This window comes from Bidens hawaiensis, unplaced genomic scaffold (assembly GCF_021521415.1).
Source record: "Bidens hawaiensis isolate Kalapana, Puna unplaced genomic scaffold, B.hawaiensis_p1.1 tig00022914_1, whole genome shotgun sequence".
In the NCBI taxonomy this organism is placed as follows: Eukaryota; Viridiplantae; Streptophyta; class Magnoliopsida; order Asterales; family Asteraceae; genus Bidens; species Bidens hawaiensis.
Window position 1 is genome coordinate 367,838 of NW_027493588.1, and position 25,796 is coordinate 393,633.

The following is a 25,796-nucleotide window of genomic DNA, read 5'->3' on the forward strand; positions in this document are numbered from 1 at the left end:
ATGTGAGAAGTAGATTTTACTTTTGTTTTATATGATTACAAAATGATAATAAACACATAAAAATATTTATAATAAAAAAAGAAAAAATAAATTAAAACAAACGTATACGTAATCGAACACATTGGAGTGTCATATCCTGGACCACACTTTTTAAGTTTTAACAATCATCTGATGCGGACTGCGTAGAGGTTTACATGAGAACAACAAAAGCACATGAATGATAGCCATCAATCACTCCATATAAATACCCGTCACTAGATCAAAATCAATAACTTTATCTTGTACACACCTGCCATGGAGATCACTACAGTTTATTGTGTTCTTGGAGTTGCATCAATAATATTCTTGTTTTGCATATGGAGAATTTTGAATTGGTTATGGTTCAAACCAAAGAAGATCGAAAAGTTTCTAAGAGATCAAGGACTTAAGGGTACCCCTTATAAATTCTTGTACGGAGATCTCAAAGAGATGGCACAGACGATGAACGAAGCCAATGAATTTATTGTGATCTCAAAAAGTTTCTAAGAGATCAAGGACTTAAGGGTACCAATGAATTTAACTCACGATATTGCTCCTCGCGTCTCGCCCTTCTTCTACAAATCCCTCACCACTCTTGGTATGAAGCTTTGGTTCTTTTATTTTTAGTTATGTTTGTAGAACATGGGTCGCTTTTTATTTAAAAAATAAAATAATAATGTGAACACTAACGATACTCTCGTTAGTAATGAGAAATAAAGTAGTACAATACCATTTACAAAACAAATAAATTGAATATAAAATACGATTTTTTTTTTCATATTCAAAATTAATATGCTCCGATGTCTTTAGCGGGTTCTTTAACGGGTCTTCATGAAGTATCCTTATCTTGTTTCTTCATCACATTTGGTCTTCGACTAAGCACCTTGACTATCATAAAAAACAAACGAAATATTGACGGTTGTGGCTGAGGATTCATGTTCAACACGTGTCCCTAAAAACAGATTTCGCGTCTCTACTTAAACAGCGCTTCTGTCTCCCAGGGTACAACAGCCGGTGCAATATGTACTGTCGGGGAAGGCTACGCGCCCGAGGCTACACCGGATACTTTAGTGTGCTAGAACTTGGTAATATAAAGATGAAGTTTAGAGCTTTTTCCTCTCCCATATTTCTTAGAAATGAAATATACAAAGGCTTTTTTTTGATGATCAACATTTTTCTTCCAAAAACTTCTCTTCTTCACTTTAGGAAAATTTATACAAGAATACGGATGAGTGAAACGTTTCACTTAATTTGAGACATAAACTCTAATAAATTTCATCAAGTGACATAAATAAAACTTACTCAAAGTTTATTTTTAATTAATTCACCATATTAACAGTTTCATTAATAATTTCACTAAATAAAATATCATTCGTCCTACATTAATTTCCAACAATATTATAATTATAACCATAACTATATAGTTTAAATGATGGTAAGTGCCGTGAATTGTATTTTAGAATATATTAATTTAGCGACCGAATTTACATCGATTGGCAGCTCCCAATTTAACCAAATAAACATTTTTTAAATATGTTATTTTTTTTAATATAATAAGCTATATAAATGCCGCTATATTCTGGGCGTTTACTTACTTTTTAGGTTTAGTACCAATAACATAACGGACCTAACCAACTTTTGCCAAATTTTTGTAGCTTTGATCATAACATAACAAAACCTATGCATGCACCAATTTTTGGGAGTTTATACATTTATTTTTGGTTTGATTTATTATTGTATTTTTGTTGAGCCGGATTTTATTGTGAGTTTTTTTCCCTAAAGTAGTGTTTGTGAAAATAATATTTAGTAATATGGTGACCGTTGAAAAATATTTATCATATTTGTGTTGTTGATTAACATCTTTTTTTTCTTACTCATAATCTTATCGGGTAAAATCAAGATTGACCTATTTCATGATTCTCTTCTTTTTTTTTAATAAAAAATAATATTAATGTCAATAAGAAATAAATGTCATTTTATGCAACCATACGTTAACTCCTTTCTTATTTAAATCATACTTGTGTTAAATAAAACTTTAAACTATATAGATAACTAATTCGTCAGTTTTTTTCATTCGCATTCATGTAATTTTTTTCTATAGAAACTCTTTTATTAAAAATAATAGTTTATTTTATTGGTAAATATTGATATCGAACCGTACTGATCCCGAAACCTCAAATAATTAGTACTGAATCATTTCCCGTTTCGATCCGATACCCGGTACCATTTACTCATCTTTAGTTTCAACTTTTAAACTGAAACATTTTTTTAAACAATAGCTTGCTTTTTAAAATTAAAAGTACATGTATTTTTTAAACAATAACATTTTGAAATAATATATTTTTTTAGTTACAAATACAACAGATTGTTCAAAACACATGTGACACTATTAAGTGACAATATTATCATTAATTAATTTACAAGTCAAGTACACAAGCTTGAAACAAGAAATACATGGAAAATAGATACAACTAAGTAGTTTGCTAATTGGTTTAGATAATCTAAGTCTAGTATCTTCTACGTGTGTCATCTTCTACTAACGGTACATGTAGCATATATATAAAATATGGTCAACTAATTGAATAGTTAGTGAGTTCACACAAGTTTTATATAATTAACTAAAAATCATGCAATTCCATGAAACTTGTGAAAATTATAACTACTAGCATGCAATGTCCTTTCCAGTTGGTAACAACCAACGCACTCGGATCGGGGGTCCCTTTTCCACTAATAACAAAATGGTCCTGAGTACAAAGGGGGGTAGGGGGCGTATGATCATACTTATTGAGGCAACCACTTGAAATTGAAATCAACGCACGTAAGCAAATAAACAAGTAAACACACAAGTCCATGATATGAATCGCAGTTTATAAGTGACTCAATAAACAATTGAATAGATAGGATATATATGCTACCCCAAAATGTATAAAAGCGTTAAAAATGGGGTGTGAGAAACTCACCTAAAAATCGAAGAAAAACTTGTAATATAAACCGAAAGCGCAATAACGAAATCGAAGCAACCGAACATCTCAAACTATAAATAAAATAAATATGAAAATTTACAGACTAGCTAACGTGATAACAACAGTTAATTTATTTGGTTAAAGGGATATTATAATATTATTTTTAAGTTGTAACTGAATTTAATGATTTGAAAGTCATGTATTATGTTGAATTATAGCTAACAAATTAAAGTTTAAACATTCAAGGAAAAAGCTTAATGAATTAATTTAAAGTAATAGAATTACAAACTAATTTTAACGATTTAATGAGATATATTATTTTAATATTAATTATTTATTATTTAATACGAGAAGGACATGAATTTTTATCGATCTAATATTATTCCAAATATGGTTACGTTAGCCTATTTGAAGATATTAACAAAATGTAACTATAATATAAGTATATAACTAGTTTTATACCCGTCCGGTGGCCAGGTAGTTTAATGTCAAATGTTCCTTAATTAAAACATATTTGTTGGCAAGAAATACAATTATGCAATAATGCAACGTATTAATAAGATAACATTTAATTGTTGGAAGCTAAATTGTCAAAAAAAAAAATGCATGTCAATACTAAAAAAACCACATGGGCATGGTTTCGACACATTTATTAACTTTCCTGCTATTATTAAAGAACAATACCAACATATATCCAAACCCTCAGGATCCATGTATCCGACCTACTTCAAATTGTTAAAACCTTTGATTAGGCATGCAAAAAGTTGACCACATTAGTTGTTTTGGTCAAAAACATTTCCTGCTAAAAACTTTGTCAGTCAAACTGAATTTAAGTGCACTCAAACATCAGGCTTAGCATTCTGAATTACCTCCTTTCCTAGCATCAATTTCTTGCAATCCAATTCTCATGTACCCATTAACACCCCCATAACCCATTATTTTAGCTACAAAATAAGATGTGCAATTTTAACCAACCCCACAATTCACTATATCCAAAAATTCAACGTTGTCTTTTTCGATAGCAATAACTTCCATACCCCAGTTGTATCAGTCTTATTTGACTTACTGTTGCGTAATACCATGAAGTAAACAATGCAGTCCTTTGATACAAAGGTACAACCAATCTTTTCACAATCCACCCACGAATTTAGCACTGCATTTAAAGCCTAGGTCTTTTTTATTTTGCCACAAAAATACTTTTGCATAATGTGTTCAGGTCAACCCGACCTGGTCCGCTTGATAAAGCATGAACGCAAAAGTACAACTTGTAAAGCATGATTAATACTGGCTTTTGGTGCTTGCCTTTGTTCTTTTGGATCTTCCAAGATGGAATCACCCTCTATAAAAATGTAAAAAAAATTACAAAAATAAGTCAAGGTTATGAAGATAAGTAAAAAAACAAAAGGCAACTTCTTAATTTAATGGGGTGCTTACTGCTTACCATTAGTGATCTGGCAGCCTGAGGCGTTGGAAGCACTTGACACCTGTTAAATCCGTATTCCAACCGCTTTTGCAACACCGTATCTTAGTGATCCCTTTAAGAAACCTACTCAAACAGCGTGGCCATATCATCTGGTTTTAGAATAAAATGAATTTGGAGGTTTTTTGCATTCAAAAAAGAAAAAACTTAATTGCATCAATATATAGAGTAGATATGTTATACCAACCATAGTAAGATCGATGTATATCTCTCCCTCCCGCTCCTGTAGAGTCATTTTGTTTAGATTTCTTACTTCCAAAAGCAAATAGGAAGACACTATTATTGTTATATTGGATAAACATTTCATCGAACATTACTTTACACTTTTGTGCAGTCTGTTGTGGGTCTGATTCTAGTTAAACTTGCATAACAATAACTCAATAAGTATATATATAAGATGGACAATTTGCCATTCTCAAAAATAAATATTAATTAATATGATCCAAAATCCAAATTTATAATTGTTACTCAAAGCTTAAGAATCATGCACAAACCAGTTTACCTCGCCAACACTTTCAGGGCAGACCTGTGAAAAAAAATATGTGATCAATCTAAAACATAAAAGGCAAGTCATTTTCATTATAATATTAACAATGCAGATTCAGTGTGACGCTTTATGATGATAATTTTGCCTTTGACTACTTAATCGATTACAAAAATTGAGGTAGATTTAGGGGTCACGGAGTAAAATAAAGAGAGATTAGGACTACAGAACAGATATGAACGGTTGCTCGATCTCCTAGCCATGAACGTAGAAGGAACTTCGCTCCGGTGGTGGATATTGCTTCTTGACTTCTTTCTCGTCCGTTTCCCATGGTGGTGATTCTGGTATATATTAGCATTAAAGTTGATGACTTTGAGATCTTCTCAAATAGAGATTACTAATGTTAGGAGGAACAATTTAATATATAATAATATTAAGCGGGTTTCACGAAACTTTAGCGGATAGGAAAAGTCCGATTTTTAGATGGAAATGATAAAATTTAAATAATTATTTAACTTAAAAGAGTTTTATCTAATTTATAATAATTTTATTTAAAACATTTGATAATATTAATTACACTATTTATAAAAGGACATGGTACGTGATAAATTATTTTATTTAAAACATTTGATAATATTAATTACACTATTTATTAAAGGACATGGTACGTGGGTACTGTAGCACTGTACGTAACAAGCTACAGTACTAAGAGGCATTTTGGTAATTTCACAAAATTTTCTTTAAACAATTATATATACAACCAATGAATCAAGTGATACAAGCTTTGTGTAGTTGACTGAGTGAGTTTTTTTTACTTCTGATGACATTATTAGTGGGCCGAACCTGAGTCAGCATTTAAGTGGTTCAACACAGAGGTGCACAAAAAATCCGAACCGGACCCGGAAAAAATACCTGAAATTGGTTTTTTTTATACCCGAGTTTTTAATACCCGAACCCGTACCCGACCCTACCCGTAGGATACGGATAGGATATGCATTTCAGTATCAAAACCCGTACCCGGAACCGGACCCGGTAATACCCGAAAACCGGAACCGATTCCATATCCGGAACCAGGTTTTTCCAATACCTGAAACCGATTTTTTCAAATACCCGATCTATACCCAAAATTACCCGAAAATTATCTGAAAAATACCTGAAAATACCCCTAAAAATTGTAACCCCTTATAGAAATCCAATCTATACCCAAAAAATAGCCCCAAAAAAACCCAAAAATAGGTTTTTTTCAATACCCGAACATAGGGTATTCAAATACCAGGTTTTAGAATGCCCGGTTCGAAACCCAACTCGAACCCGATGAATAGGGTATGGTTTTTAGAGAGAATACCCGGACCCGAACCCGACCCGGGTATTACCAATACCCGATTTTTCAAATACCCGGTCATACCCGAACCCGATTCCATATCCGAATCCAGGTATTTGAAAAACCCGATTTGTGCATCTCTACTTCAGTATGTCGTGGGCTCCTCCACCTACTTGTATCAACGATCAAGTATTTAATGTACAAAAACGTATAAAATTTACATTAATATTAAAAGTTTATTTATAAAAATAATGATTTTAACTTTTATAACATTTCAATTAATAGCTTCTTATATTTAAGTTAATAAAAATCAAACTATAAATAATTAATAACTTCACATAATTATAATAGATTTACATTTGGCTTTACTTACATAGATAATTACCGGCGAATGAGAAAAAATACATTCTTTATGAGAAAAATCAAGTGTAATTATGCGACAGGAATTTGCGTCGACAACGAAAATGAAAATTAAGACAGACACTTGTATATATTAAAGGAAAGTGAACTGCTACTGTAGTGGAAGCATTTTTGTAATTTCCATAGGTTTTTTTAATTGTTATTATCTGGTGTGCTAGTTCTTGTAGTTTGTGTTGGGACATGGTCATATGTTTTATACAGGTTCAATCCTTGATTGATTATTGCTTTTGTGCTTTCTTTCTTTGGTGTACGAAATTCTATTCTTTAGTATTGCATTTGCCTCTTTTTTTTTGTCTTATTTGTTTTCTTTTTTGTTTTAAATAATATTTAATTTGATGATCAAATAAACAAACTATAAATAATTAATAACTTCACATAATTATAATAGATTTATACTTGGCTTTACTTATGTATTTGAAACCGACCGAATTCACGTCGATTCACTGCCGTAGTGCTTGAGTTTTGCTCAGCAAATAAACATCATTTTAAATATGTTATTTTTTTGTATAAGCTATACGAGTGTTGTCATTATTATGGGCGCCTACTATGATACTATAACAAACCAAAAGATAGCGATCATATTCATGTCATTCTGATAATAAGTTATACGTGTGCCGAAATCATTTTAGACATTTATAGCGCTGGTGTCGTAACGAATTTAACTGATATCGACCGGTTTCGCGTCGTTGCCTGTCGCAACGCGACGGGTTGTTACCTAGTTGGTTTTTATAATAAAAAGGAAGTGGTTTTAAAAAATTCAAAGACAAAATGGCTAGGCCCGGGTTCAAACACGGGTCTCCTAGGCCGCCATTAGGAAGACAAACCAATTGCGCTAGCATGATCTTTGTTAAGGAAACATATATATATATATAATCCCTATTCATCACTTTCACTCAAACCCTAGGTGTTCAATTCCTCTGATCTGATCCATGTTCGTTAAATTAAAATAGGGGTTTGGATTATTGGCTCAAAATAATCAAAATGCATATGTGAATTACCTGGTATGGTTATGATTTGGCAGTGGACGAGGACTTGACCGGAAATAATTTTTGACGAACAAAATCACGGGGTTTAGAGAGAGAGAGTATTAGATTAAATTAGATATTGGGACAAGTTTAGATTAAGGTTTGGACCATATTTATACTATTAATCAGAGCGTTAAGTGTTGAATGGTCGTTAATGGGATTTTATGAGCTCTGGCGGTTTACGGGATTAAGACCCATTATTGGGTTGTTAATATGCTTTATGATAGTTGATTAAGGGTCGCCGGTTAATGCATAGGATGTTACAAGTTTTTAATTGGATTGAAACGCGGGTATTATAGTGTTTTAATGCCTCGCCGGAACAAGGTCGCCGGAAGTTGGGTGGCCGGAAAACGTGTTCAAGGGGTAGGGACGACTAATTAGTTATCTAACTACTATATTAAAGCAATACATATTTTCCAAATGACATTTAACCAAGCTATCCAGATAGAATTCCACCTCAACAATTTATAAAATTATAATTTACACCTAATAAGCTATTTAATTTTAATACTATTACTATTTAAATAATTACTAACAAACTTACAAACATAACTTTAGATGCTATATTAAATGAGGCTATATTTATGAATTATAAAATTTTATTTATCATTATTTATGTTTTATAAATTCATAAGTTATGCTATTATGTCTATTATTAAATTTAATTTTTTTTATTGTATTTTTTAACCACCTATGTATTAATGGGCTATATCCTAGTGTAATATATTATAATAATATAAATTAAAAGAATTTTCACTTTTGGCTCTCTATCTTTGGTGTTTCATTAAAACAAAAATTAAATTTTATTTACACTTCAAACTTTGAACTTTAGTAAAGGAATAAAACTTGGAATTTATTACATAACTTGGATATTTTCGTATTAACCCCTAAAGTTTGGAAATTGAATAAACATAAGTTTTAAATCCTCAGAGTTTCGTTACTTGCTTAGAACAAATAGGAAATGAGCGAACGGTACTTGCGAATCATCGTGAACATTATATTAATGATGAACAAATAACAAAACTATATCGAAACGACAAAACGAGTCGGCTTCACGAATTCAAACACGCAAACCAATGAGGATAACAAAATGACAAATGCCATATTGAGTACAAACAACGAAAAATAATTAATAACTTCTTAATGTATATACATACATATATATATAGAGAGAGAGAGAGGGAGAGCAATGTTAGAATAAGAAGTAGATTTTTTCTAAGAAGTGTAAGAAGAAATCTGAACCGTTAGATGCAATATAACATACAGGGGTAAGATGGTAATCAACCAAATCTTTTTAATTATGGATTAAATCAGAATTATTAATGTGATCCCTAAAATTTTGCTAATATTCTGGACATGATGGATCTTCAATAATAATTCAAAACATAGTCAATATCATAAAACGAACGAATTAGGAAGAAGCCTAAATTAAAATAGAGAGATTTCATTCTAGCTTATTCATTTCGACGTTTGATAATTACTTTTGATATATTTCATTCTAGCTGATTTATATTTTGTCTTTTTTGTACTTATTTGACTTGATATCGTTCAGCTGTTAATTGTGTCAATTGGTTCTCCTTCGAATCGGATCTAAATTTTTCTAAAGTGATCTTTTAATTTGCATATTATGATTTTTTTCATCTGTTTTCATATTGTTCTTGCTTATTTTTCTAATTTTTTATTTATTTTTGTAAATCTTGTTTTCGTTTGTTATATTTGTTTTAGCAGCCTTTTAGTTATGTTTTACTAACTTGTTCTTAGTATATATTATAAATATATACTTTTTGTAGTTAGAGTTAATACTAATTATATTTTAATTATTGGTGTGTTTTTGTTCTTGGTGTTTTTAGTGTTCATGGTGTTCTTGATGTTGTGTTCTAAATATGGATTAATATTTGGTGTTGTGTTTTAAAACACACTGTAATATAGATTACGATGTGTTTTTTGTGTTGTAATTTAATTTTTTTTCATATATAATATAACAGACTGGAAGAATATGCCCTTAGAGTGTTATAAAACAAGAATTAAAAAAAAAACACACCGCCTAAAAAACACACTTTCCATCTAGACCATCAGATCATCAAATCTGACGCACCAGATTACTTCTTACACTTTTTAAACACACTCCACTTCTTATTATAACTCCACCCTATATATATATATATATATATATATATATATATATATATATATATATATATATATATATATATAAACAAAACCAAAAATTCGAAATGGGTCGGGTTTTTGGGTTTGAAAAGTAACGAATGTTACAGCTTTCGGGGTTTAAATATAGGCATGATTTGGTCAGAGGTGTCTTTTTTGATGTGTTAAAACGGCCGGGGATCTCGCCAAAAAAAGAAGTTCCTATGAATTTCTTGTCGGATCCACTTGAAGGGAGGTCTACTCTCTGGCCAATAGACGTTCTTGTATTTGGATGAGCAGGGAGAAACACGCTTGTATAGACCTTTCCGGAGTATCTCCCATGTCGGGCTTAAGGACACCAGGTTTGTTGTTAGGCAGGACGTGTTGAAGGCAGAATCAGGAAAAATTACTAAGTATAAGAAAGCACGTGCCAAGCATCAACACGTCTTCATTCCTTTTTCCTTTGATACATTTGAGTCCCTTGTACCCGAAGCCATTATGTTTCTAAAAATAATTCAGTGGGTCGAGCATAGTAACTTATCGATCCCAAAGAACTATAACTTTGTTTTCAGTATGATCGGTTTTGCCATTCAAAAGTGGTGACGCCGTAACTGGTTGCTCGCTTACATGTCTCTCTGTTGTAATTGGATCCTTTTATTCGATATAAATTTCTTTATTGAGATTCTTTATTATCTAATAATAAGTTATCATTTTCTATAATATAATTCCTTATCATAAGATTAACCAGCATGCACCATTGAGCCTCACGAAGGTAGCCTACGCGGCACTCGTGAGCTCATTAGAACATTGAGCCCCTTAGTCACGTGTGACAGCAAATGAGGGGGTCATGTGGGGTCATTGGCCCCTTCATCCAATCAGTTTTTTTGTTTTTTCTTTTCATTTTTTTTTATTTCTTTTTGTTATTAAATAAAGAAGTATGGTGGAAAATGATGGAGAAGTGTATAGGATGGGTTGAGTGGTGTGGTTGAATGATGGAGAAAAGGCGTTGGCATGAAGAAGGATGAAAATGAGGAAAATATTGTATAACTTGTGCATAGCCTAAAGATGACATCAATTTATTGTTATGAGAAAGGGTGTGAATTCAGATCTTACGCAAAAGCACGAGACAGAGCTAACAAGAAATTGTGGTTTTAAACGAGTTTTGTTCAGTTTTGAAACAAACCCATGAACACACACAGCAAAAGTTCATGTTTGTGTCGGCCCATTAAGTTTGAAATCGAATTTATCAATGCTTATAACATAAAATTGAATACTTTGCTAAAAACAAAAAAAAAAAAAATTAACTTATAACATAAAATTCAACGCTCAGGATAATTGTCCCTTATATAATGGGTATTTAAAATATATGTCTATGGTGTTACATTTTTTTGGCTTTTGTCTTTGATTATACAGGTAAGAGTTATTTTACATGGATGGGATCAAAACCTATGGTACACGTATCTGAACCTACTATGATACGAGAGGTGTTGGCTAAGTATAATAAATATCAGAAGCTAACAAGTAATCCGCTAATAAAGCTGCTTATGAATGGATTAATAAATGCTGAGGGTGACCAATGGGTTAAGCATAGAAAAATCATCAATCCTGCATTCCACATGGAGAAACTCAAGGTTACTATAATTTCGTGTTGTTCCCTTTTTCTATTAAATGATCAATGTAGTGCTCCTTTCTTTCTGATAACTCCTTTTGCAGCATATGATACCAGCCTTTTATGTGAGTTGTAGTGAGATGATCCACAAATGGGAGAAAGTTCTATCCCAAGAAAGCTCGTGCGAAGTAGATGTTTGGCCTTATCTTCAAACTTTTACAAGTGATGTAATTTCACGTACCGCATTTGGTAGTAGTTTTGAGGAAGGAAGAAAGATATTTGAACTTTAAAGAGAACAAGCACGACTGGCAATGAAGGCTGCAAATTCAGTTTACATTCCAGGATCAAGGTGATTCAGTTTCCAAACTTTACTCATAAGATTAAATTGGTAATATCACTACACTTTTGTGATAATAAGTAAGACCTGTAGGTTTTTACCAACAAGAAACAATAAGAGGATGAAAGATATTAATCAACAATTGAGGGGTTCAATAAAGAGTATAATTAATAAACGAATTGTTACGATGAAAGCTGGGGAAGCTAGCCATGATGACCTTTTGGGCATACTTTTAGATTACAATTACAAAGAAATCAAACAGCATGGAAATAGCAATTTCGGATTAAGCATTGAAGACATCATTGAAGAATGTAAACTTTTCTACTTGGCAGGGCAAGAGACTACAGCAAACATGCTTGTTTGGACTATGATTTTGTTAGGTCAACACATTGAATGGCAAACACGCGCTAGAGACGAAGTTTTTCATGTCTTCGGAGATAAAACTCCAGATATTGAAGGCCTGAGTCATGTAAAAGTTGTAAGTTTTTCATGTCTTCGAGCCGGGGGTCTCACCGGAAGCAGCCTCTCTATCCCCATGGGGTAGAGGTAAGGCTGTCTACATCTTACCCTCCTCAGACCCTACCATAGCTTTGCTATTGGTGGGATATACTGAGTACGATGATGATGATGATTAAAACCATATATTGATGAAATTTTTTGAAAATACTTTCAATTATTCTTATTTTTATTGTACGCAGATGAACATTATATTCAATGAAGTTCTCATACTATATTCACCGGTGCCAGTACTTAGACGATTAATACATGATAACACAAATGTAGGTAACTTAACCTTACCAGCAGGGACCTTTATCCAAATAAACGCATTGATTTTGCATCACGACAAGGATACATGGGGTGAAGATGTGAACGACTTTAAGCCTGAAAGATTTTCCAAAGGCGTTTCAAATGTAACCAAGGGACAAGCTGTCCACATTCCATTTGGTGGTGGCCCACGTATATGCATTGGCCAGAATTTTGCTATATTGGAAATGAAAATGGCTCTTGCAATGATTCTGCAACACTTTTCTTTTGAGTTATCTCCATTATACTCTCATGCTCCGCACGCAATAATTACTCTGCAACCTCAATTTGGCGCACACTTGATTATGCACAAACTTTAGGAAATGTAATATTTAAATACAGTTATGATATTTGAGACAATTATACTATATATTTGAATAAATTTGTGATATATGAATCAATATTTGATTCAAACTTTTTTATTTATTATACCCCTGCAGTCGAAGCGAAAGGATTGCGTAGGCTGAGCCTATAATGAAACTCTTCCAAAAGGAAGTGTGGAAGGCCTTTAGTAAAGATGTCTACTATCTATTGTGTGGATGACACTTGTAAAACTCGAAACTAACCCACTAAACTCTATCTTGCACAAAATATTATGTATACCCAGCTCAACTGGTTTGGTTCGTTGGTGCTGAACGGGATATGCCAAGAAAGCGTGGGATGGTGGAAGTTGTGGTTCAAGAAAAGATTCTTGAACTAATTTCGCTACTCCGAGTATTCCGCTCCGGAACTTGACGCGGAAATGGTTGAGTGTGGTTTCGTTGACCATGAAATTAGATTGCTGCCGTAGCAAACGTAATTGCCAGATGTGAACCCAACCCGATAAGTGATGCAAGATTCGATAATCAAAGACACAAACTGTTTAAACAATCAATTGATAAATCAAACAAGATCAAATAACAAAACTCAATCAAGTTCTTAATCATCAAAGCACATAAAATCTGATCAAAGTTAGTTTACACAAAACCCTAGCTTAAAGTGAATACCAAGGTTTTTAGCCTGACATCGGCATAACGATTTACTCGCTTATCTGATGAAAGGATGAAAGCATGTGATGAATGGATGAACCGAGGGCTTTGAGATGATGCAAAATCATTCTAAGCTTTGTCTCTGGCTGCTGGAATGAAAGATATATCGAATAGGAACTGAAAAATGATTATATATTAAGTTAGGGTTATTTTTTTTATTTTGAGTGGTTCGTGTAGCTTGAACGGCTAATGGGCTGGTCTTTCGCGTAGCGAGAAGGATAAAATAGCCGGGCTTAATTTTCCTTTGCTTCGTGTCGCACAAAGCCTTTCTTGCTGGTCTCTTCGCATCGCGCGAAGGATAAACATGACAGACCAACTTTGGCGTTTTCTTGATTTCTACATTGGGAAGCGTGCCAATCCAATTCCGCTCTTCTAAGTCTTCATTCCAAGCTCGTAAATCACCCGAAAAGCATCCTTAGCATTCAATGATCTGAAACACATAAACACGCTTGAAGTACCAATATTCACACCATATTTAAACTAAAACTAAACAATTAATATAATTATATATATCCACCCATCAAGCTGGAGGCTTAGAGAACTTCTGTTGTTTAAGTTTTAGCTTGTTCTTGGAACTAGAGGCTTAGTAGATTTCTGTTACTTACGGGAGTTACAGGATGACTAGGATTGCTATTTGCTTGGACAGCGAGCTGGAATTTATCGCAAGGCCTTCAAGTGGGAGATTGTTGGGTTATGAAGGCGTTTGGGCCGGTTTTATTAGGAGGCCCGGTTTTGGTTCCTAATTATGTTTAACCCTAATCTTGTTATATATATGCATCCCATCATGTAATTGTGGTTCTGAGCTAATAAGAAATAACTAGTTGCAGCTTGTGACTGTATGTCCCCTGCCGGGGACCGAACCACGTTAAAATTTTTGTGTCATTTATACTTTCGTTTATGCGTGTTTATCATTGTGCATATGTGTGTTATTTTTGATTTCGCACGTCACTTTGTTCCCAACAAAGGGCTGTCATACCATGTTGAATTCGTTCAAAGGAGATCTAAAGTAGTTATAGCTTCTAATTAAGATTAAAAAAGAAAAAGAAAAAAAAAACCTGGTTACATACGGCTGAATGGAATTGAGAAGAAAACGTAGAACGTATTTTACTACCAAATATTATTATTAACTTTTATTTCATAACTAACATTTCTTTGGATTATTGAATATTTTTACCGTATATGTGTCTAAAATATGTCTACATGGTATTTTGAATTTTGATATCCTTTCTTGATTATATAGGTAAAAGTTGCTTTACATGGATGGGAACAAAATCTATGGTGCATGTATCGGGTCCTACCATGATACGAGAGGTCTTAGCTAATTATAACAAATTTCAAAAGCCAAGAGGAGGAAATCCATTAACAAGGTTACTAGCTAAAGTATTACTCGATGCTGAAGGTGATCAATGGGTTAAACACAGAAAAATCATAAATCCGACCTTCCATATGGAGAAGATTAAGGTTTTTTTTTACACTTGCTTTTTCTCCTTTTGTTACAAGATGTACCTTAATTTATTATCATTTTTTCCGCAGCATATGATACCTGCATTCTCTGTGAGTTACAGTGAGATGATTGAAAATTAGGAAGAATTAGTAAACACATAAAGTTATATGAAGTTGATGTTTGGCCTTATCTTCAAACTTTTTCAAGTGATGTAATTTCACGTATAGTGTTCGGTAGCAGTTTTAAGAAAGGAAGAAAGATATTTGAACTTCAAAGATAACTAGAAGAACTAGTTATAAAGGCTACTATTCAGTTTACATTCCAGGATCAAGGTATATATGTTAGTTTCAAAACTACTTAAGAGGTTTAAACTTTTGGATTTTGTTTTCTAATTGGAAAAAATTGATAGATATTTGCCAATAAAAAGCAATAAAAGGATGAAAGAAATTGAGCAGGAAGTTAAGGGTTTAATAACTAGCATCATCAATAAACGTGTTGTTGCGATGAAAGACGGGGAAACTAGCCATGTGATATATTAGAGATACTTTTGGATTCCAATTACAGAGAAATTAAGCAACATGGGAATAGTAATTCAGGATTAAGCATCGAAGAAGTCCTTGAAGAATGCAAACATTTTTACTTTGCAGGGCAAGAGACCTCAAGAAATATGCTTGTTGAGACAATGATTTTATTAGGTCAACACTCAGAATGACACGCTAGAGATGAAGTTTTTTTACATGTTTTCTGTGACGTTTGAGCCAAAACAAGGTACACCTCAGTACGTATTTATCGATTAAGCAAATAAACGCTTTTTGCGTAACAAACGAACGATTAACCGAACGGGTCGGGTTATGACCCTGATATCCCGATGGACCATCTATAAGTGATATACGTTTAATATAAGCTAAAATATTAGTAATATGGCCTTATTTCGATAGCAAACAAGTTAAACAAAAACTTGCTCGTTTAACTACCCGCTATAGATTTAAACGGGAAAGATAGTTACAAACCAAGCAGTATATCATCCGTTAAGCTGAAAAAGACTTACCAAACACTTACTTGAAATGTTTTAAGCGATCCGTGAAAATATTTTCGATTTTTACAAACGTATAGTAAATGTTTTTATAAATTTACAATAGATTAGCCGAAAAACACTCGTTTTCGCACTGTTTAACGCACCGGATAAGTTTTTCGCGCCAAAAACCGAACCCGAACTAAATTTGGACTGGGCTTTTCGTGTTGGGCTTGCAAAATTATTATTTGGGCCAAAAAAAGGCCAAAATGGGCAATAAAATTCTCTCGTCCGCAAATGTATAAAAAAGAAACCCATTTTAAGCAACCTTTTAATATTTATATCATATCAAAGATATTTATGCCTTAAAACCTGAGCACATCTTCTGGATATCTCGTGTTCTTCAGCAAACATTCAAAATATTAGGTATTTTTATTATTTAGATCATTTTTAACTTGTTTTTATTAAGTTTTATACCATATAAACATGATTTAATTGCCAAAAATCATTCCTAACCATGTAAAAATCCTAAAAATGGTCCATAAACATATTTTGATCATACACATAGTAAGGAACCTGATTTGATAGTTTTTTTTGGCCATAAACATGGATTAGAGGGTTGAAACGGCATTTTTACGATTCAAAAGTTCGTTTTTGTGCACTAGCCAAAACCCTAAGTCAAGGGCTGTTATGTTGATGAAAAATTGCTTGGTTTGTGATATAGGACTTCTACCTAGCCTTCATAGAAGCACAAGAGCTTGAAAAGTTGATTAGAAAGGCGGAAACGAACCAAAACCGCTAAGGTAATGCCGAAACACTCGTTTACAGGCTGTTTAGGTTAAGGCTGTGATATGCATATTTTTAGGTCTTAAAATTTTGCAGGGACATCAGGGACCATATCATTGAGTCCCTTTTCAAATTTGGTAATTTTTCGACCATCCGAGAATATTTGGCGAATTTATTACCGAATTGGGACGTTTATTTGGGAAAATTAGTTAAAATGCTTGAAAAATTATGAAATTTTGTGGGGAACTCAGATTTGGTATATTTTGATCACATATAAAATTTGGGATCTTTTGGAAAAGTTTAAGGGTATTTTTTGCATATGCGTTCGTATGAATTTTTAAAGCCAAATTTGGGCCGAAAAGAATATTGAACAAGCTTATTGCATTCTGGAATTGATACAGGTTGTTTTGGGACATAATTTGAGTATTAAGGAATTTTTGTGGAATTTTTGGAAATCGTTTGGGATAAACGGACGATTTTCAGGCTAAATATAGCAGGAAAAATGAATTTTTATAAATTAATAAACCAGTAAATAATTCCAAAAATATTTTTATAAAAATATACATATTTTATTTGATAAGTGACTAAAATTTCATAATTTAATGATTAATATTTAATTAATTATGCTAATTTAAAGATTAAACAAATTCAATTTTTAATAAAAACCGGCAAGTTCGCGATTAACGAACCATCGGGAATATCAAAACATCAAGAGTGATCAAAAATCATATTTTTGGATTAATTAAGTAAAAACTAACCTTTTTATAAGAAACCTGGACAATCTGGATAGATTGTGCACGTTTCTTCTCAAATCAAACTGAATAAACGGAAACGGGCCTCGTAGCTAATCCGGGACCCCAATGTATGATCTTTCTTTATAACTTAATCATTTTATTAACCAACACATTTACCCAAGCTTATTTCCCCTTAACTGTTTTCTGAACGCATAAACGAATAACTTGGCCCAACTGGAAAAACGGAAAACTGAGCCAAGTTCGGTTTTAAGTATTAGACATTGAACAACATCACAACCTAAGCCTATTGCCACTTTCTGGGCGTTCCAGCTATACCCAGATTAGTTATACAGCCCAGTTTAGTGTTGAGATTATAATAATATTAAAATATTAGTATTATTATAATATTGATTATAGGAACTAGTGATAGCGAATCAAACAAACCACGAGCTGACACAGTGCTGATTATCTACTAAACAGTGAGTTTCATGACCCCACTCTTTAAACAGTTTTACGAACTTTTTGGGTGAAAAGCATGTTTCCTTATATATATATATATATATATATATATATATATATATATATATACACTTATCTAAAACGTATGATGATGTGAATTATCTAAGTGCTAACACATGAAAGTCCCCACTAACACAGTGATTAACTTCGAGCCGGTGGCTTGTGAATAGTACTATTGGTTTGACAAACCCAGGCGGGGCCAGCTCGGTTTGCTGAGACATTATCCCGTTTGCACATGTCCATAATCATACAAACACGCTATGTAGTGTTCGATATAGCTACTTGGGGCATAATGTGGGCGGAAGGGGAGCCACAGTGGTTGATTGAGCGTGGGAAATGGAGGCACGCAGCACGAACAGTCCAGACTTCACTGTAGCTTAGCATAATTACATCACATATATATATACATACACATATACTTATATTCGTGTATACAAATTATGACTTGTGACTACGCATACTTGTTTTCTCGAAACTCGTGAAACTCACCAACTCGTGTAGTTGACCCATTTTAAATGTGCTTTTCAGGTATGATATCGAAGTTGGAAAATCCGTGAATTTGTGCTATCTGTTACCAAACGTGATCGATGCGGTGTGAATAGACGCAGACTTACTAGTACGAATAGAATAACTTACAAGTATATTTTGTTGTAACACCTAGTTTGTAATCAAAGATAGATCAATGTAATATAATGTAAATTAGTTGTAACATTTCTTTATAAACAATGTTGTTGATACCAGAGGTGTCTGTTACATTCCCGTTTTATGCTTCCGCATTGTGCTAGTCGGGGTGTGACATTTTCAGCAATAAAATACCAAATATTGATGGATTTAATCATCTAAAAGTTGTAAGTTTCTAGTATTATAAGGCCATCTCCATCTCTAATGAGGTGGAAGAAATTTATGATTGGTTTACGAGAGAGAGAGAGAAGGGGGTGTTGGAGAAAGGAAGAGAGGCAACTCCGACATAGAGGGTGAGTGAAATCCTTGAAAACATACGGGTATAAACAAATATTAGAGAGAAACAATGAAAGAGATAAGTTATGACAATTTATTCCCTTCCTAGTTTATGTATAATAGCAGGAAATGTGAGAGGAGAAGAGAGAGAGGGACCGCTCGCTCATTTCTTTCGGACAAGCAAATGTGGAGGGGGGGGTATGTTTGCGATTGGCAAGGGAGCTGATGTATGTTTATTTAATCCTTGTTGAATATCTTTAGTTCTTAGTTGATGTTATATTTATCTTGATCACATCTTGCAGATGAACATTGTCTTCAATGAGGTTCTTAGGCTATATTCACCAGTAGCTTTACTTAGACGGCTAATACATGAAGATACCAAATTAGGTAACTTAACCTTGCTAGCCGAAACCCTTATCTAAATAAACATATTGACTTTGCATCACGATAAAGATACGTGGGGCGACAATGTGAATGAGTTTAAGCCTAAGAGATTTTCTATAGGTGTTTCAAAGGCTACTAATGGAAAAGCTGTGTACCTCCTATTTTGAAGTGGGCCGCGTATATGTATTGGCCAGAATTTTGCTATGATGGAAAAATGGCTCATGCAATGATTCTGCAACGCTTTTCTTTTGAACTTTCTCCATCGTACTTGCATGCTCCGCACACTATGGCTACTCTCTTCAACCTCAGTTTGGCGCTCATTTAATTATACACAAACTTTAGGCAATTTATCACATTTTTCTAGTTTAACTTTAGTTATATGTTGTTATATATATACAAAATTTGTTAGTGACATGTTAATTTCGTATAATCATGTATAACTTGTAATCAGTCTTTGTTGAAATAATAAAACGGAATAACTTGAACACCAAATAACAAGAGATAAAGAACTGAGACAAAAATCAGTCACCGACGAATTAAGACTTTATTAATCACACTATTCACTAACTATCACCGTAATGAATTGGAAATGAAACGAGAATGAAAAACTCTTTAACTACACTTCTCTCTTCATCATTTTATAAACCTGTCTAATAACTAGACGATTACAACTTAAATATGATAGAAACTTTTTGTAACACTTCCGTACAAAACACACGCTATCAAACTCTTTATTATAAAATTTCTCAATAACAAACACACCTTATCCTTTTTTTTTTTTTTTGCAATCTCCAACACACAACCGCTACACATTCTTACCGAAAAACAAATACGCATCTCCTTCTGATCATCCTAGTTGACTAACAGATAGCGCTATTCCTTAATTGAACCACGCTAATTTATATACATGATTTCTTTTATTTACAGAAAACTTATATATTTTATTTTTTTGAATATTGAATTCAAAAATTAATTATTAATAAATAGCTGGTTGGGTTAGGTGCTACAATAACTTATCCCTAATTCCAATTATGTTTTATTTCAAAAAATGATTTTATAATTTCTAAGTCCTTATTACTACAGTTCGAAAAAAAAAAAGTCCTTATTACTAAATATTTAATATCTTCTTTTTTCAATACTTATAATACACAACTATCTAACCTAGTTGATATATATACATATTAGTTAGAAGGGTATTGAAAAATCATAAATCACCACAAGATTTTTAAATTCATAGTTATGTATCTCAACTGAAATGTTAGAGTAAAATCCTCAAATATATTATTTAATATTTCAAGGAATTTGTATTATGCATGCATACAGATCATTTATTAACATTAGAAAATTAAAATTAAATTATAATATCATTAAGCTTTCTTTTTGTAAAATTGAAAAAAAAAAACAAAAAACATAAAAGAAGAAAAAACCAATTACAACACGGCTTACCGACAAAGAGCGAAGGAGAAGACAAAAACAAGGGTCTTCTAGAATATGTTTTGTATGTGAGGTAGCTTTCCGCTCTTCATGGTGCAAAAAATGATTACTATTGTTAGATTTTCTATTCAACGGCTATCAGTGGGTGAATCTGAGATGAGTTTGTCAGGGAAGGCGCGAAGTCAAAATGTATTTAAAAATTCATAATACGGGGCCTGAACACAAGGCCGAAGCTTTCCGGGGATCAGGGGTGACCCCAGTTACTGCCGTTTTTTCAGTTAATAGGTAAATTTCGCGATTTTTGTCCGAAAATTTTTATGGGTATTGAGCGTGATCACCCCCGAGGTATTTCTCCAAAAAGCTACGTACCAGTCACCACTAAACTTTTTTTTTTATAATATCCCAGTGTTTGATTTATATATATATATATATATATATATATAACCTCGTATTTTAATAAACAAATACTATTCGAATATTAAAAGCTTTGTTTTTATAAAACTCATTGAAGGGGGACTATTAATTTGTAATAATGATATACTTGTTTAAAGAACAACATAAAAAACGGGATTGTCATTGGGTTAGTTTTTGAAAACCATCTAGCATTCATTCGGTTCAGAACTCAAATTCACTGTCTTAGCAAGTTACTGTAATAATGATAACACCGGCCATCACTAAGCGCACACCATCGTCCGCCATTGTCGGCCACCATCCTGGAGACCACTAGCCACCACACACAGGACAACGGTTTCAACCTTAGAGACACCACACACGCTGCAACATCGAGTAACCACACCTTTCCTCTCGCATTATCATGAATATTTTAGGTCTTTGTTGGTTAAAAAATTTTCAAGTTATTATTATTATTATTATTTAATATAAGAACAATCATTTGTATGAATGAAGAAAAATTAGATATCATATTGTTTGACACGACCCAAACCGGATCGGCGATCCGAACCGAATCACCATCCGAACCGAACCAAAAATTTTTAGGTCCGTGACTTGGGTCACCGCTGTGACTAAGCTCAAGCTTTGCCACTGGCCGGACTCAAATTTTAAGTCGAAAACGGACAAATTTACATTATGTATAAAAATTTCCAGGTGAAAACAAATAAATTTGCACCACTGCACAAAAAAACAAAGGGGCCCCGGACCATCACTAAGCTTCGCCCATGGCTATCACTATTGTTAGATAAGAGGATTACAACAGGTTCTATAGAGATTTATTTTTCATTTTATATATATATATATTATACTTTTTTAAATTATTGTAGTAGAATAAATGATTAAAAAACAGTAAAAAATAGTATTTAACGAATATAGATCGATATAAAGAATTAGCTTAGTTCCTATATTAGGGTGCATTTTTTTTACTCGTGTCATTTCTAATATTGTAAATATATATTTTTTAATTTTAATAATAAGTAAGTTTGTAATATACTTGGATCTATTTCGATCAATTTATGTTTGGTTATGTTTATTTTGGGATGAAACATTAAATGAATTATCTATTTAATGTTTTATATTTGTTTGCTTGTGTTCATTTAACTGAGTTTATTTATATTTGTTTATTGTTCATATATGTTCATTTATGTTCGTTTACTTTTGTTCAATTATGTTCATTTACCTTGGTTTATGTTTATGAACCATTCATTTAAATTTTAAATGAACGAACATTTAACCCAAGTTTGTATCAGAGAACATTAGGATCAAAATATAAACCAGGCTTGCTTTTATAAGTTTATAAGATAGCAAAGTATGTTAGTAATCTGCCTTCAGTAACAACCGTTTTAGGCCCAGAATCAAAGTTGGTGTGGTGGTGGTATGAGTGATGAAGATGAAAATTGGTTGACGCGGATAAGGTTTCATAAATAAAAGCAGAGGTAAGGGGCATATTAGATCCGGTTTATATAGGTGACGTTGGTGGTTGATGCATGAGAGTGGAGGTTGACGATGCTGGTAATCAGAATTTAACTGGTGATGGAGAGGATAGACAGGTATCGGAGATGAAAGAGTTTCACAAATAAATGAGAAGTTATAACTCGTTTAAGGGCTATCCGGGTATAATGAAACACATGACTCGCGAAAATTATTGTTTAGTGATGAAATGATTTCACAAATAAATAGGATATTATAGCCCGTTTAACGGCTATCCAAATCAAACAACCTACATGCTCCACCGCCATCGTTCTTCGTTAAGTTTGAAGATCCAAAATCAAAATTAAAAAAAATAAAGAAAAAATTTGGACAAGCCAAAATCGGTCAAATGTTGACCAACATGAACGTGGATAACATGGTCACCGATTTTGGTATGAACATAATTAGCCCACTCATCAAAGACATGTATTGCACGTTTGCTTCTTTGGTGACTAATAGTGACGAACACCGGTTAGCAATAGGATTAGAGATAGTGACTAACAGCGATGAACAACGATAATGATTAGCTAACCAAAACTTCAAGATCTTCAATGGGGTGAATGATAAAATATAATTCAATCGAAATTACTTTCAGTTCCCTTGAATTCTAATTCCTTTTTAAACATTTTATTAACCAAACCGGCCTAAGGAGCTTTATGCCATTGAATCTTAAAATCTGTTAGTTATAGGTGAAGAAACATGAAATGAATCTGACATGATCCATGATGATGTTCCCCGGTCTTCGAGATGAACGAACCACAACTCGATCTTCTTCTCCGGTAGCTCGAGATCTGCCATGGAAATATGGGGGGGAGTGGAGGTGACTGCTAAGAGTTTCCTCTTGTTTACAGACACAAAAATGTATATTGAGGCCAAGTGTCCAAGAAAGGATCCCTAAATGAAAGATAAAGATCCCTTATATAGGAACTCCATGGCTACCATCATGAAACCCTAAGTGTATTGGGCCAGGCCCGGTTAGGGGTTACCTCCACAACCCCCATCCCATTAGGCATTAGTTAGTAAACAATAATAATATAACAAATATTATATAAAACACAATAAGTAAAAGGTCGTACCGAGTTATTTAGGACCCTACCTCCACAAGTCCCCCCAGTCCAGTGCTGCTCCTAGGCGTGAAAGCGGTTAGGTGGAGTTCTGGACTTGTTAGGAGTGCTCGTATGGTTTTTCCTATCCGGTGCTTCCCAAATATACTTTGCTTCAGGTTGTAAGAGGTTTTAATCATGATGGCGTGTTGAGCAAAGCGGAGCGCATCCAGTCTTGTATTCGGCGCGGAGCCGTATAGGTTTATAAGGATTCCCAACCTTTATATTCGATGCTATAGCCGTATGGGTTTATAAGGATTCCCAACCTTTAAGTATGGCGCGTAGCCATATGGGTTTATGAGGATTCCCCACCTTTAAGTTTGACGCGTAGCCGTATGGGTTTATGAGGATTCCCAACCTTTAAGTTTGGCGCTATAGCCGTATGGGTTTATGAGGATTCCCAACCTTTAAGTTTGGCGCGTAGCCGTATGGGTTTATGAGGATTCCCAACCTTTAAGTATGGCGCGTATCCGTATGGGTTTATGAGGATTCCCAACCTTTAAGTATGGCGCGTAGCCGTATGGGTTTATGAGGATTCCCAACCTTTAAGTTTGGCGTGTAGCCGTATGGGTTTATAAGGATTCCCAACCTATAATTAGGACGTCTTCCATCCTTAGGCGAATTATGAGGTGAGCCCAACCTAGTATTTGGTGCATAGCTGTGTGGGTTTGTATGGATTCCCAAACCTATGTATTCGGCGCGTAGCCGTGTGTTCTGCATTAATATAAGCACAATTTTTTGTGCCATTTCATGAAAATCTTATATACTCATACTTTTCGTTTTGTTTTATTTTGATTGTTAAACCAAAATCAATATAGGCAAAAAGTTTGAGGTTTTGTAAAAACTTGTGAAGTAATTCACTTACTTGAGGAATTTGTAACCAAGCATGTGCTATTGTTAGCGTTCTGGGATTTGGCCGCGAGGATTCCACGCTTCCGACACGAGTGTTCCGTGCCTCTGACGCGAGAATTGTTTTCGCTTTGCCATGAGAATTCCACGCCTCTAACGCAAGTGTTCCGCGCCTCTGACGCGAGACTTCTTTCAGATCGAGGAAGGTTTCCTTGTTATACTTGTAGAGGGGGGTAAATGTCAACAGCTTAAATCCTTATTTTGTTATCATAATAAATATGACTCAAGAGTTGAGGGGGCTGTTTTGAAAATTTGGAAATTAATTCCTCCATCAAGACTTTGTTGTCATGTGACATGTGATGATACTGACAATGCTTACGTTGCACTACTGACATGCTATAATATTATTTATTTAGCTAACTGTTTCTTGTTCGAAGACCCACAAATTTGTAAGGGATGCCGTGTCGGAGCAGAATAAGACCTCCGCCCCAGTTTGTCGATTTTAAAAAGTTGCGTTGCGAAGATGTATGCGTTCTTTAGTGATCGGTGTTGGTCCGCCATAATGCAAATGCTGACCACGGTGGCCAGTATTGGCGCGCTAGAACACATAGCGGCTGTGGTGACCAGGTTAACACGCCGGGATGCAGCCCTCTTATCGGTGTTTAGCGTGCCGAAAATTACGCGTGACCATACATGAACGACACTCGGACGCCGAAGTGTGCATGTGGCCTGAGTGGGCCGGAGTTGACCCACTGGAGCTTGCATGCGACCCACCGTGATCATTTTTGGCACGCAAGAACATGTAGTTTATCCTCCTCAGTTGGTGCACAGGTGACATGTCTTGGCGTGAAGGTCGTTGTCATCGTCCCGGGTATGCTTAAGCTTAACACGCTTCCTTTGACATCACCTGATTGTCTATTCATGACTGTTTGCATTATTGTAACTTCCAGTTTGTGGAGGTTGTCAATATGTTGCAACAATCGCATGGTGACGTGCTTTGGATCTACAACAACGGGGTTG

General features: G+C 33.9%; 1 pseudogene across 1 annotated transcript; it reads left to right on the top strand.

Annotated features, from left to right (window-relative positions):
* Nucleotides 1–267: 267 nt before the first annotated feature.
* Nucleotides 268–12,944, top strand: LOC143566584 (cytochrome P450 CYP72A219-like; annotated as a pseudogene). Its single transcript, XR_013141258.1, has 5 exons — nucleotides 268–616; nucleotides 11,270–11,487; nucleotides 11,570–11,814; nucleotides 11,896–12,280; nucleotides 12,501–12,944. The product of XR_013141258.1 is annotated as a cytochrome P450 CYP72A219-like (transcript).
* Nucleotides 12,945–25,796: the final 12,852 nt, after the last annotated feature.